The sequence below is a fragment of the Mesoplodon mirus genome, assembly GCF_964341445.2.
Source record: "Mesoplodon mirus genome assembly, chromosome: 3".
Taxonomy (NCBI): domain Eukaryota; kingdom Metazoa; phylum Chordata; class Mammalia; order Artiodactyla; family Ziphiidae; genus Mesoplodon; species Mesoplodon mirus.
This window is the reverse complement of record NC_138978.1, coordinates 158,168,161-158,183,980: the sequence shown is the minus strand read 5'-3', so window position 1 is coordinate 158,183,980 and position 15,820 is coordinate 158,168,161. Positions and strand designations below refer to the sequence as shown.

General features: G+C 38.3%; 1 protein-coding gene across 1 annotated transcript in view; it reads right to left on the bottom strand.

Moving 5' to 3' along the window:
* NIBAN1 (niban apoptosis regulator 1) overlaps positions 1–15,820 on the bottom strand; it is a 160,322-nt gene that overhangs the window by 110,047 nt on the left and 34,455 nt on the right. The window lies entirely within an intron of this gene.

Sequence of the window (15,820 nt, the reverse complement as noted above, 5' to 3'; positions counted from 1 at the left end):
TCATTTTAACTGCTATCTGTACTTCTAACATATACTACAATTTATCTCCTTGTTGATGGATCTCTCACTTGTTTCCTCTTGCTTTGCTGTTATAATCAATGCTGGCGTGAATATTTACGGTGCAAATACACAAGAGTTTCTCTAGCGTTGAGTGTAGAATTCTGGAGCAAAATGTGAGCATCTTTACCTGACTTGGTATTGCCAAATTTCTCTCCAAAGTGACTGTGGAATTCATATCCCACCAGCTGAGTATGAGAGTTTCCTCCTCGCACGTCATTAGAAACTCTAGGGATTGTCCCACTACACATCTTTGTCTATTTGATATGTGAAAAAATGGTGCCTTAATTTACATTTATCAGATTACTAGTGAGTTGAGCATCTTTTCATACATTTATTGGCCATTCAGGTTTCTTATTCTGTGAATTCACACCCTCTCTCCATATGTATTCTTACTGATGTGCAGACATTGTTTATCAATTTTAGGTGTGAATCCTTCTCAGATATAAACATTGCAGTTGTTTTTTCCCAGTCTGTGGCTTGCCTTTTCCCATTGATTATAGTGTTGAACAAAAGTTTTAAAGTTTAATGAAGTCAAATTTAACTACCCTATCCTCTCTGGTTTGTAATTTTAGGGTCTGGTTTAAGAAATCCTTCCTTACTATTTTCTTTGTAAGGATGTTTTCCTATATTTTCTTCTAAAAGTGCTTTAGCATTAAGCTTTTACAACCTGGAATTAATTTTTGTGTAGAATATGATTTAGGAATCCATACTTTTCTCTACAGATAACTAATTATTCCAGCACTATTTATTGAATAGTCCACATTTCTCCCAATATGTATAACCACAAATGATATGTATCAAGCTCCCATACATATCATGGGTTGTTTTTGCACCCTCTACTTTGATCCATTTGTCTATTGTCTATCCCTGTATCATTAGGCTAAAGAGTAATTGCATTTTACACTTGCAATTGCCTTTCCAATTCAATCCGATAAATAATTAGCTCCTTTTATGCTTAAGGTCCTTCCCAGGTACTACAACTGTTAAAGCCAAGTAAGAGTCCATGAGGTCAAGGAGCATACAGCCTAGAAAAGAGAAATAAGTTGTATTCAAATGACTATGACATAAGGAAGACTATGAGAAGCATTAAAAGAAAAGCATCAAAAACATGGTTTCTGGCTTCATAAAGGAGGGATATTTGACTGGACCATTTAAGAGTTTTTAGGTTTTTGGTGAGTGGAGTGGAGATGATGAGATTATCAGCTATGAACTTTGCACTCCCTTTGACATTATATGGAGTTCTGGGGCTTCTACTGTTGTACAACTAGATATCTCCCAAAATGAGATCCTTGAGCCTGGAGTGCCCCATAGAAGGGATCCTTGTTCTACCCTCCTAAGTGCAGAATGTATGACAGCCAGGTGCTTATGAGAGTGTGTAGGAAGAGCTAAACTAATGTTCAAAGAAGTATACGAGCACTAAGAAAATAATAATAGTTTGCATCCTAAACCCTTTATGTTATTAACTTATCTAATATACCTATTTTACAGATGAGAACATTAAAGCAGAGAAGAAATGCTTATAGTTTGGGCAAAAGTAGAAATTGAATTGTTTTGAATCTTGCACATCTCAGAAATAGCAGAATTCTGAGGATCAAAGGAATAATTCATGTGAAACCTGGCAAAGTGCCTGGTACATTATAAGCCCTCAATAATTAGTAGCAAATATTTGAAAAAGTGCCATTAAAAAAATTGTGAAATGGCCCTTCTAGTCCTTATTGAGAATCACTGACCTTGAATGATTTCTTTTTTATCTTTCATTCATTTTATTTTTAATTGTGTTTATTTTATTAAATACGTAATATTCATATAGTTCAAAAATAAAAGTAATATAAAAAGATATACTTTGAGATATCTTCCTCCCACCCCATCCTTGTCCATTCCGTTTCCACCTGTCTCTTAAATGCAATCACTTTTATTAGTTTCTTATATCTTTCCTGTGTGTGTGTGTGTGTGTGTGTGTATTCTAATTTTTACCTATGTATTATGCAAAGGTTAGCATATTTATACACTGCTTTGAAACTTGCTTTCATCTAACAGCATATCCTGAAGACTTTTCAATATCAATACACAGTGTTCTCATTCCTTTTTTTAACTTTTGCATGGTGTTCCATTATATGGATAAACCAGTTATTTAACTTGATGATCCTTGAAGTGTGGGCCCTAGACCAGCCTCATCAACATCACTTAGAAACTTGTTAGAAATGCAAATTCTCAGGCCCAGTCCCAGACCTACTGAATCAGAAACTCAAGGGGTGAGGCCCAGCAAACTGTGTTTTAGCAAGTCCTACAAGTGATTCTGAAACACAGTGAAGTTTAGAACCATCGGTCTATTCAGTCCTCTACTGATGGATACTTGGACAGTTTCCTCTGTCTAGTGTAAGCAATGTGGTAATGAATCATCTTATATGTGTCTTTTGTACCTGTGCAAGAATGTACATTAAAATGTACACTGTACAGTCTCACAAAAGAAGAGTGGTAAATGGTAGGTATATGTAACTAACACTGTTTTTATACTTCCTTATTACAATTTAGGTGCATCCATTTCTTTTCTATACATTGCAGATTCTTGTAGGCCAGGCTGGAAACCAAACTAACAGTTATAACGTTGTTTCTACAGGGAAAGGCCTTCCTAAATCCAAGTCACTGACTTATAATTGAAACATTTGGAGTACATGAAGGACTATCTAGATATGAGAAGAGAAACTGTTACTTCCACTTTGCAAAAGGGAAACACTTTAAAAGGAGATTCTGTCTTGAACAAGATGAACTTCTGTGGTTGACTGAATGTAGATCAGAGGTGGACGGCTCCTATGGATGCAAATTTGACTTACTGTGTAATCAGATTAGTGGCTGTCATCTGTCCGCAGTCCCCCAAATATGTCACCATTTGAGGTTTTCACCATTTGAGGTTTACACCAAGAACTCAGAGGGCTCATTTGGTTTCAGAACTAACGCCCTAAATGAGAGACTTCTGGGGTTTTAGATACATCTGAAGAAAGCTGGCTCAGTCTCAGCACTGAGCAGATCCTCAAGTCTTTCCCTGGGGCAGATTCTCCTGAGCAAGGCTGGACTTACAGTGGCCAAAAATTCTGTTTCAGAGAGGTGTGCATCCAAATACCCATTAAGATGGTTCCACCACTTATTCATTATATGACCATAGGCAAGTTACTTTATCTCTAGGGCAGTGTCATTTAATAGAAATTTCTGCTATGATGAAGATGTCCTACATCTGTTCTACGTAGTATGGTAGCTACTAGTCACATGAGGCTACTGATTACTTGAAATGTGGCTACTGTGACTGAGAAACTGAGTAATATTTCAGTTACCTATAGTTAACTTTAATTTGAATAACCATGGCTAGTGGCTACCAAAAGTACTGCAGCTCTAGAAAACCTTCATGTCTTCATCTCAAAATGGGGATTAAAAACCACCCATCTCAGTGTTTTCCTTCATCTTTCTGGTCATAAGATTCTCCTAGGCTCCCTGATTAAAACAACAACAAACAAACAAACAAACAGAAAATTCCATTTCCTACATCAGACCTACTGAATTGGAATGCACTCAAGAAAGGCTAGAGATCCTGTACCTTCAATATCTTCTTCCAGTTGATTCTTATGATCAGACGAGTTTGGTATTTAATAATAGCATTATAATGAAGAGTAGATATGGATGCCTGCACAGTACACATCCCAGAGAGAGAAGAATCTGGTTCTGGAGAAGTCAGTTTGTTGTGTAAACACATGTGCTCACTAATATCTAAAGTACTGAAAGGGATCAGAATATGCAACAAAAAAATATGCTACTTTGACATAAGGATTATTTTGAGCTGAAAGCAATTAAGAAGCAGCAAACACAGAAAGAGCTCTTTTCCCTTCCCCTATCTGCCTAAAAGCAGGACATAAATTTCCCTTTGTGAGTGTGTTCCCCTTCGCATCTCCCATACAAGAGGGAGAAAACAACCATTATCACTGGAGAAAGAAAGTTAGCACCAAAATGGGTCTGTACAAACAAACCTTACTAAGATAAACCTTGGGACTTCCCTGGTGGTGCAGTGGTTAAGAATCTGCCTGCCAATGCAAGGGACACAGGTTCGAGCCCTGGTCCGGGAAGATCCCACATGCCGTGGAGCAACCAAGCCCATGCACCACAACTACTGAGCCTGCACTCTAGAGCCCACATGCCTCAACTATTGAAGCTGGCACACCGCAACGAAGAGGGCAATGAGAAGCCCACGCACCGCAACGAAGAGTAGCCAATGCTCACCGCAACTAGAGAAAACCCTCGTCCAGCAACAAAGACCCAACGCAGCCAAAAATAAATAAATAAATAAATTTATAAAAGATAAAATAAACCTTAACTTTCATTATTTTCCCCCATATATTTACCTTCCCACAGTTTACTGCCCTAGAAGCCCAAATCCCTTTTCCTTTGTCTTGTCACTTCTCTACAAATTTATCACCCTTTGTTAAGGTGGTATAAAAGCCCCAAATTCTAACTACCCATCTGATATGCAATACTGAGTTGAATGTATGTGAATTGCATGCTTAAATAAACTATTTTTTCTCCTGTTATTGTCTCTTGTCAGTTTAAATCATAGGCCCCAGCCACCGAATTTAAGAGGGTAGAGGAAAGTTGCTGCTTTTTTCCCCTCCCCTACAGCATCCAATTCAAAGCTCTCTGACATGGTAAGACAGTGTAGTACTTCTGGGGGTGGGGGATATTCCAGAAGGCTGAGGGCACTTTATCAGTTTTCCTTTGTTTGTTGTAATGGAAAAGAATAGAATAATATAAGCAATGAATCTCTTAATGGTAGCTTTAAGGCTGGATGATCTTGGCACTATTTGATGGGGTAAATTATTTTGGAAATTTGGTGAAGGAAGTTGGAATGGGGAGGTAAGAGAAAACTAATATGTAATTATACCACCAAGATAATTTGAAAAACAGATGTAAAAGAGGGATGGGGGAAAGAGAAAAGTTGAAAGAAAATCTTTTATAGCAAAAAGTTTCTTTAATGTCAAAGTTGTTAACTTCATGAAATAGAAAAAAGAAGGATCTCAGTAGGATTAAAGGACGGCTTTTTGTCAAATAGCCTGCATTCTAGTCCATTCCTAAATTTGTTGCTGTTTCAATAAATATATTACATAACCACCAAAGGGAATTCTGAAATCTCAATATAGTTCCAGAAATCTGTGAACATTCCCATTTTGCAGATGTGGAATTCATCTGCTCATTTACTTTCCTTAAGAGAACATAATGACATTCTTTCAGAGTACTTGAAGCTCTCCTAATAAAAGATACAAACAGTACAAGAAAGTTTGTTATTTGTAGAAGAAACATCATAAGCTAATAAATGTGTCTATTATTGCTCTGTGGGCTCTTCTCATCAAGGAAACTGATCTAGAATAGTATAAATAGATACCATTGGGTCTGCTTTATAGTAGATATACAGAAACAGGAATAAAAGATGGTAATTTGGGGAAGAAGAAAGCTGCAATTAGGTAAATAAATATATATGTGTAAAGCTAAAAGAAGCGCAGGTTGGGAACTTCACTTGAATTTCCATTCTAAATTTCACTTTAATTGTAACATTCAAATTATAATGTTAGACTAACTGCAAATTTTGACTTTTATTACTACAGTAGATGGGCGATAACCTAGCTATGAGCAAAAATGTAAAAGAATTCATTAATTCTTCTTTATCCCTTTTAAATAATTGATTTATGTTAAAAGAAACCAAATAAATTATATATAATTTGGTCTAAAGCTTTAAAATGAGGTTTTTTTTAAGTAAAATATTTAATTTCCAAGATAAGATTGGAGGTTGTTTGTTCCATCTAATATAATAACAAAATATTAATATTTTATATTATAATAATATAACAAAAATAAATATTTTTAGTGAATGAATGAACTGGCTAAGTATGAAAACACTACTCTTTTGCTCACAACATCCTTTCTTCCTTCTTCCTCATTCATATTCTCTTTGTCTCTCTCTCTCTCTCTTTCTTCGTTTAAACCTAATATTCTACTATTCACCTCCCACCCCTTAGGCACTTGTCTGTCCTGATTCTCCCAACCAACCCCTAGGATGCCTCCAAGCTTAACTTCCTGCACTACCTATCCTAGCACTCTGGGATACCATGATTTAGCCTTTAATACCACAGTCAGGAACACCTTTTATTTTCTTACCCCTAACTATCTACAAAATCTGCCACATCAGTTTCTAGCCCTGGATCAACTCCTCTGCCCACTTTCTCCAGCTGCTTCTTGCAGCCTCCCCAGCAGTACAGAAGACATCACAAAGCCATGCATTTGGCTCCACTACAAACAAATGAGCTCCAGTCTGGGCTGGACACATCACTATTCAGCAAACCTTTTCTCATCCTTGGTGACTGCCTCTTCCACTCTCCACAGCAGCTATTGCATCTTCATCAGTATCCTCACTCCCTCCTCCAATTTCCCTTTACTCTCAGACTTCCTTTTTTTAAGAAAATAGAGATAACAAGTGTCACTTCTCTCGTATCCACTTCCAAGTTCATCTCATTGTCAAATATACTTTCCTCCTTCCTGCCTGTCTCAAAGGAAGACATCCCAACTTCTTCCTCCAAACTCTTACCCCATCAACTATGTCCTTTTTCTTGCATTGTCATTATCTTCCTCTCCACTGGTTTTTACCTCTAAGCCCACAAATGTGCTCAAGTCCTGAAACGAAAGCAAAAAATCCACTTCCAAATCCCTCACCTCCTATCTACTTCTTTTTTTTTTTTTTTTAATTTATTTACGTATTTATTTATTTTTGCTGTGTTTCTGTGCGAGGACTTTCTCTAGGTGCGGCGAGCGGAGGCCACTCTTCATCGCGGTGCGCGGGCCTCTCACTATCGTGGCCTCTCGTTGCGGAGCACAGGCTCCAGATGCGCAGGCTCAGTAGCTGTGGCTCACGGGCCCAGTTGCTCCGCGGCACGTGGGATCCTCCCAGACCAGGGCTCGAACCCGTGTCCCCTGCATTGGCAGGCGGACTCTCAACCACTGCGCCACCAGGGAAGCCCCTCCTATCTACTTCTTAATCAGCCACTTTCCCCCTTAGAAACACAACCCCAAACCACAGGCTATACACCTTGATGACTCCCCCATGTACGTCTATCATCCCACCCTCTCCTGAACAGTCATATATTTCCAACTGCCTCCTCCTAAAGACTCCACATGGACGTCCTTAGAGGCACTTAAACTTGCTTCCTATGTCACTTAACAGATCCACCATTACCTGGGTGCCTGCAGTAGAAATCTCAGTCATCCTTTCCTCCTTTCGGTGCTACAGACACCAAATCCTTCCCATTTGACCTCAGGAATCGCTCCCAATTGCAGCCCTGCTACCAATGATTGTTCAGACCCTCATCTCCTGCAAGAACAATTCCTGGGCTCCTATCTTGTCTCCTCCCTCTGACCTCTCCCTTTTCAAATCTGTTTTTCACACCACCAACAAAGGTAACGTCATGAAAAGTGCGTGACTGATGAGACCCCTCCCCTGGTAAGAACTATCCTGGGCTCTTCAGGCCTTTCTCAAGTTGTCCCCAGCCCTCCTCTCCAGGCTCTCCTCTATCCACAGAGCACAGTGTGCACTGGCTACGCCACGTTCCCCACTGCTGTTGAACATGCGCATCTCTGACCCTTAGGCTCTACCCTTCACTCTTCTCGGAACCCGTAGGTCCAAACTCCTATTCATCTTCAAAGTCAAATTGAAAACCTACCCTGAAGCTTCTCATGACTTTCCTTCACCCACCACCTCAGTCAGAATTAATTGCGCCCTTTTGTATATTTACAACCCAAATTGAACCCCCAGTTTGCCCCTTTCCACTGTAGTGTACTGTAGTGTAGTTAATTGTTTACATCCCCTCTTTCGCCAGTACAGCAGCTCAGTGAAAACTCCTGAGATCCTAGAGAGGTTAGTACCAGGCATGTAGTATGCCTCGATAAATATCTGAGGAATGGATATTGCAGATATCAGCTCTATTTTGAATGCATTTTCTGCCCATCCTCCCAACATCCATCACCACAGGACTAAGGAAAAATCCAGTAGAAAATTAATTTGGCAAACAAATGGAACATTTACACCAACATTTAAACTTGTAAGTACCTCTAGAATTCTTTAGAAAGCTCCATTCCAAAACTGTTCTGTTTCTTGCATACTGTGGGCTTATTTTGCCTTCGTTAGAGGATGAGGAAGCCTTCATTTAAATAATAATTTGTCAGAAAAAGTCATTCTAAAGCAGTATGTTTAGCTATGCAGGGATTTAGTACAAGACAAATTGCAAACAAACAAAGAAACAAAATCGGTTATCTTAAGTGTTTAGGTAGCTGGTACAAACTGGACTGTCGTGACCTCCTGATGAATCAGGCTGATCTGCTCCCCACAGCCTGGGGCTCCAGAAGAGGAGCTCACAGAGGGAGCATTTTTTTCCTTTTCTCCAAATCTGATCTGAAGTTTACTGTTCTACTGGGAACAAATCATCAAAGCTACCCATTTACAAAGAAAGTTGTGAGGTAGAAATTTAGATTAAGACCATGCTTAGGTGGCACAAAAATACTTAGTTGATTTAATCCCATTCAGCATGAAGCAGGGGGCAATAAAGTTTAAACAGTGTGAATATCGAAATTCACTTCTTATTGGAAAAACAAACCCAAATTTATGCTGGAAATAATTTTAAAAGAGAGACCTTTAAGAAGAAAAGAAGTGAGCTCCTCTGTCATCTGTTCTGCTGTTTCCCATGAAAGGTTTCTATGGTGCTTTGGACTTGTCTATATTTGGGTAATGGCAACAGGTGAGGAATAAAGAGCAGCTGCATATTGACTCCCTGGGGGAGAGGGAAATTCTGCAAACATCCTAGGTAATGAGTATAAAACATATCTCTACACACAATGCCTTCTATGAGTCACAGGCTCTTTAAAAATCTCCAGATAAATAAAACAAACACTAAACAATAACCAAAAAAAAAAAAAAATTAACCAAACATACTCAAAAATAATTTTAAGATTGAAGGAATTTCCCTTAGGAGGGAAAGAGATGAAAGTCTTCTCTCAGTTACCCAGGGCTAGAAAAAAATATCTCTATATATTTGTTATTAAGGCTTTAAATAAATAACACCTGCCAACCAAAGCCAGGGAAATGAAGGCACAGGAAATGAGGCAAACTTTAAAGAGGAAGTGGTTTTGAGCTGTCAACTGGAGTGGATTAAGGAGTAGGAAACCCACAAGGTGTGTAAAAGTGGTAAATCGAGGACCTCATCTTAAAAGAGAAACTCAAAGCCCAAGGCTAGATTATCATAAAGATGAGTAATACAACATATTAGACTTTTATGGCTATTTGAAGAGACTATAAGAAGAAAATCAAGAGACACCAAGAAGATAGAAGGTGTATTATATATAAAACCTTCTAAGTTTGCCATTAAAATGTATGTAAATCATCAAATCGTTAAAAATCTAAAAGAAACATTTTAGAAGTAGAATAAGAACACCTCTTTTTGATTATATAATTCTCCTGGATTATTTAAAATTCAGTAGTCTGAACAGATATCTTAATGTTATAAAACTTGGTAGTTTATCTGCTGCTTTAAAGTTATAATATAAAAGTTGAAGCAAATAAAAATTTCCTTCCATTGAAAAGCAGTGTATTTCCCTATCTAATTATGCATAATAAAGTATAAGAAAGTGGTACTGTCAGGGAAGTAAAGTATGGTATATTTTAAATTGAATGCAACCACTGAAAATGTATTTGTGAAAGGGAACTAACATGTAAAAATGCATGTCATAAAAGTAAGCAACAATAACCAAAAAGTGAACATAGAGTTTTATAGAGAGTTCACAGAGAAGTAAACAAATGAAACAAAAACAAAGAAACCCAGCTGGACAGAGGGGGAAAAAATGACTGAAAGAAACTACTAAAACGATAACAGTGATTATTATTGAATAATAAACTCATGGATGAGTTTTTTCCATCTATTTATATAAAGGGCTATGCTTGGTAGGTATGTTTTATTTTTAAATGGGTAAGAAAGAAAACTTTCTCTAGAGAAACAATACAAAGTAATAACCTGCTTAGTTAAGGTCTAAAAAACCAGATTAGAGAGCACACAATTGCCCAAATAAAACCATTACATATTATTAAATTAGTATTTGAAAATCAAGGTAAATGGGTGTCCCATTAACTGACAAAGCATGGCATAATCAATTCAATCATTTTAAGAGTAGTAGTAATCAATAGTAATCTCTCAAACAGCATCGATTCTGCCATCATTTTCAAGAATATTTATACAGTTGAAATAAGGGATTGATTTAGCTAAGCTATGATTCTGTGCTGTGGTTATTTTAAGCATGTAGTCCCAATTTTAAACAAGTAATCACATAATAATAGCAATTTTAACTGCTTCTTCTATATTACAGTTTTAACACGATTCTTTCAAAATATATTAAATGTTTATTATATGCACATAATTATAGTAAGTGAATTGATAGGAGTAGAAGGAATGATTCTCCCCACTTTCTACCCTTTTTACCTTCTTCATTCTTTTCACATTTCTGTGAGGCACACCCACCACCCACTCCCTCATCCCCATCCCATTCCACCTCCAGACATACAAATGATTATAATGTCACTGGGGAGAGAACTCAAACATACTGGGGAGTATAATAAGCATGTAAAATACAATGACACTAAATCATTTTTCTTAATAGTTTCATTACATTTGACTTCTAATTAAAATAATAATTTCTGTTGCCATCTATGACCTTGGTGTTATAGTTTATCCATAGAAACTCCCTTCCTTGGAATTCCAGCCAGTCCTTTTCTAATTCCCAAGACACTTAATTTTTTTGGTCAGCATTTTTTAAGTATAATTTACATACCGTAAAAGTTACCAACTTTATGCTTTGTGACCACCTAGAGGGGTGGGTTAGGGAGGGTGGGAGGGAGACGCAAGAGGGAGAGGATATGGGGATATATGTATACATATAGCTGATTCACTTTGTTATACAGCAGAAATGAACACAACATTGTAAAGCAATTATACTCCAATAAAGATGTTTAGGGCTTCCCTGGTGGTACAGTGGTTGAGAGTCCGCCTGCCGATGCAGGGGACACGGGTTCATGCCCTGGTCCGGGAAGATCTCACATGCCGCGGAGTGGCTGGGCCTGTGAGCCATGGCCGCTGAGCCTGCGCGTCCGGAGCCTGTGCTCCGCAACGGGAGAGGCCACAACAGTGAGAGGCCCACGTACCGCAAAAAAAAAAAAAAAAAGACGTTTAAAAAAAAAAAGCTACCAATTTTAAGAGCACAATTCAATGAGTTTTGACAAATGTTTATAATCGTACAACTATCACATGATCATGATGTAAAATATTTTTATCATCCCCAAAGACTCAAAAAAAAAAAATTCAGGCCATCCATCAACAAATAATAACACTTAGTCCCATTTAAATGTTGTAGTACTCTAAAATCATAATTTTAAATGATTCAAAACAGTGTTGTCCTTTGACTTTCTGAGATTTAGTAAGTCTGGTTTCTAAAAGTTTGAAAAGAAGGTCTATGCCACTTATTTTTTGTAAATAACAACTTACTAGAAGATTTCTTTTCAAAAAGAAGAAGAAATATTAAGTTTTAAAGCACTCATTTAGTTTTTAAGAAATCTCACTGATTTAAGAATTTCCTTCTGAAAGTATGTCTTTTTCTCCACCAAACAGATTTTATACTTAAATTTACATTTTGGGGTTTTTCTTAATACAAAAATAGCAAATGCTGGCTATTTGTATCAGCTCCATTAATGCTTAGTCAAAAATGTTAAAGTGGGGCCTCCCTGGTGGCGCAGTGGTTGAGAGTCCGCCTGCCGATGCAGGGGATACGGGTTCGTGCCCCGGTCTGGGAGGATCCCATATGCCGCGGAGCGGCTGGGCCCGTGAGCCATGGCCGCTGGGCCTGCGCGTCCGGAGCCTGTGCTCCGCAACGGGAGAGGCCACAACAGTGAGAGGCCCGCATACCGCAAAAAGAAAAAAAAAAAAAAAAAAAAAAATGTTAAAGTGTACTGGATGGATTAGATTATCATGAAATGTGAATAGGAATAAGATTTGTCTAACTTTTTTTTTTTTTTTTTGCGGTACGCGGGCCTCTCACTGTTGTGGCCTCTCCCGTTGCAGAGCACAGGCTCCAGACGCGCAGGCTCAGCGGCCATGGCTCACGGGCCCAGCCGCTCCACGGCATGTGGGATCTTCCCGGACCAGGGCACGAGCCCGTGTCCCCTGCATCGGCAGGCGGACTCTCAACCACTGCGCCACCAGGGAAGCCCGATTTGTCTTTTACTGAACATTGTGCTTGGTGCTTTAAACATTATCACATGTCATCACTTAACCAGCCATAATACCACACCCAGCAGGTTAGAGCACAAGCAACCCTCCAGAGATAGTAATAGGCATAAGATCAAAAACAGGAATCAAGAACCCCTCCACCCCAAGGGAACATCCAAAGGATCAGTACATCCAGCTCCAAGCTGCAGTTGTCCTCTTCATGCTTCAGTGACCTTGGCTGCCAGAAACCAAAGCCACTACTGTGTTGTCCTTACACATTGTCTCTCACAGACTTTACAGGACTATCTGGTTTACTGGGCTTTTCTTTATCCTCTTTCACAACTTCCTACTCAGTGACTATTTTACCAGTAAGAGACTGGAGAAAAATGGATAGGGTAAAACTCAAACCTATTCATCTTTCAAATAAATAATCAGCAATGAAATAAAAGTCTTTGGAGATTAAACTCCAGGTAGACTACTGAGAGGAAAGTTTGAAATCTGCTCAGTTCAAAGTGAAGGCTGCTAAAACACACGTATCTATCAACCTTCAGCCTGGAAGACAGAGAGACTGACAGCCTGATTTCTTTTGGCAGATTTCCCACATATCTATCTGTGGGGCACACTCCTTAGTACAGAGATGGCCTGAAATGAGCATGCTCAGAATAATAAGAATGAAATGGACCCAAGAAGAGCAAATTATATGATTTCAACACATGCTTTCCTGTGTGTATATGAAAAGATATGCTTTTGTAAATAAGGAATCAACAAGAAGTAAATCAGACAAGAAGTACGTGAGACAGAAGCACAAAATCATCCATTAAATAACTCCTAACGAGTGCATATTATGGGTGGAAGGGAGTAAGGGCAAATATGCCTATGATGACTCTATGTAAACATACAACCACCAACTTGGGAAGGAGAGTTCAGGAGTATGGATGCTCAGTGCTTTGGCCTCCCTCCTGGAAGAGCCTTTGGTAAGATGACTGCAGTCACAAATTTACATTATGGTTTTAGGACACGTGTTAGTATATTTCAAGAAACCAGAACCACAAAGGGATGTGGCTCAACTAATTTAGTCTTTAGTGATAGAGGCAATACTTCAGTAAGAGGTAGATTGGTCCCTGGCATGTTTTAAAGTAAGTGTATTTCATTGCTCCTAAAATGCACAGTTTCTTCATATTTTAACATCTTTAACTTGGGACTGTGTTTTATAATCAATGGGGCCTTATAATTGCCTTCCACGAAGTTGCACCCATGGCATGACTGCATGTACACAAACTTGGTCATAGCTGTTCACACTGCTGTCACTGTAACTGAGCTTTGTTTACAGTTAGCATTAAATTTAATTGGCATTTTTATATGTCTTTAAAAGATTATACTGATTTGACAACAAAACAAAAAATCATTGTACAAATAGGCATGGAAATGGAGTTGCAGGATAAATTTTAAGTTAGTGGAACAAATATTTACCTTTGGAGAAATGACCATAATTCCTTATTTTGTTGTGAAGCAACAATCAATTTTTAAATGAGATTTAAACAGGAGGCAGTGGAATTTGAGTTGCATGTTGTTACAACGATACAGGCAAAGGACTGTCCACCTCATGCCAAGCAATACAACTGAGAGCAGGTGGAAATGCCAAATACCTCAGAAGAGATGCAAGAAATGTCCAAGCAATGATAATCCAATACGGCCAAATCGTGTATAGTGCAGGATGATCATTAAACATAACTAGCAGCACTTTTTTTTTCATAAAATAGTTGTGCACTCACAATTGAGATCATACACAAAGCAGTGAAATACTATAGTTAGATTTGGCTTCAGTACCCTCTCCGTGGTTCTCCCCTTCTTCAGGTACCTCAAAACACTCCCAGCTGTTCCTGCACATTAGGGTTAGGGTTAGGGTTAGGGTTAGGGTTAGTATCTCTGGGAGATACTAATATTTGAAACATAATATCTAATTATGAAATAAGTTATGGACACAGCTGGCTAAAGCTATAAACTGTTTTGCATTATTCCTTGAAACCATCTAGAATACATGGAAAATCATAGGTTCAAATATATTTGATTCCCTTATTGGTGGTTCTAAGCAGAGTGCCAATTCAACCAAACATGATGAATTCTTCCCTTTTGTATGTTTGGCTTCTTTGACTTGAATTTATGATTTTCTAAAAGCTTGAAAGTTATTAATGTTTAGCACAGTATTTAAGAAAGACAAAGTTTGGGCATAATCAAAGAAAAACTTAACTGCCTCTCTATTCCTTTTTAGTACCAGTCTCTTTATATCTGTTTTCTTTAGCATATAGAAAAATTTTCCCTTTATCCCTACTAAGGACTACCTACAACCCTGCCAACAAAAAATAGAAGCACAACAGATGATCATTATAATGGTAAACTTTCAATAACCCAGAAAGCATGACAAGGAAAAAAAAAACCCTCCCCCCAAATTTGACTGAAGACATTGAAATTAAAAAGTAACCAGACTGAATTAAGTACAAACTTCCCTCTCTAACACTGGAAACCCTTTAAATACCCATATAAATTCCCAGCTTGCATTTTACTCTTACTTCTGCTACTTCCCTACACTCCCATCAAACTAGACCACTGTCCTGCCAACAAGACTTGCACCTTCCCATGTCCATGCTGTGCCCTCTGTCTAGAATGCCCTTTCTTCAAGTCCAACTCAACACTCCAGAAATCCTACCCATCCTTCAAAATCCATTCATTCAATATATATTAAGCACAGTCTAAGTGTAGCACACTAAGCATTAAAAAAAAAGCAATTTGGAAGGTTCCCGTCCTGAGGAGCCACCGGTCTGACTTATATTAAATGCTACATCATCCACAGAGCCCTTTTGGATCCACTCAGCCACTTGTGATCTCCTCTTCCTTTAACTCCTCTTCTCTAGTATTATTTCAATTTAACAATCTCTTACTGATCTCCTATTCTATACCAGAGATAATACTGGGCACTTGCATATGCATTTACATCATTTAATCCATATAACAGCCTAACTAAATAGTGTTACCACAGAACCACTGGTCATATGAAAAAAACGGATGCTCATAAATTCACATTCATGGCGAGTGTCCTATTAGGGACCAGAAGCAGGTTCTACTGACTTTTGTATCTGGCACTATTTCCATCAATATTTCAGCAGCATTCACTTGATCTTGTTTTTTGCATAGTCATCTTACCTTCTCTATTACAATGACATCTTAAAACAAGAATTGAATCTTACTCATTCTAACGTGTAACTTGACCCTATATGAAATATCTGACTTATAGTAGGCACTCAAAATGTGTTTACAAGGAAAATTGTGTCCCAGGTATTCTGGTGAATGCCAATGATGGTTCATAATGATGCAAAGATGAGGGTCTTAGGCCAACTGATCTCCTTGACATTGTGAGAAGTGGGGACGTACCAAACCCT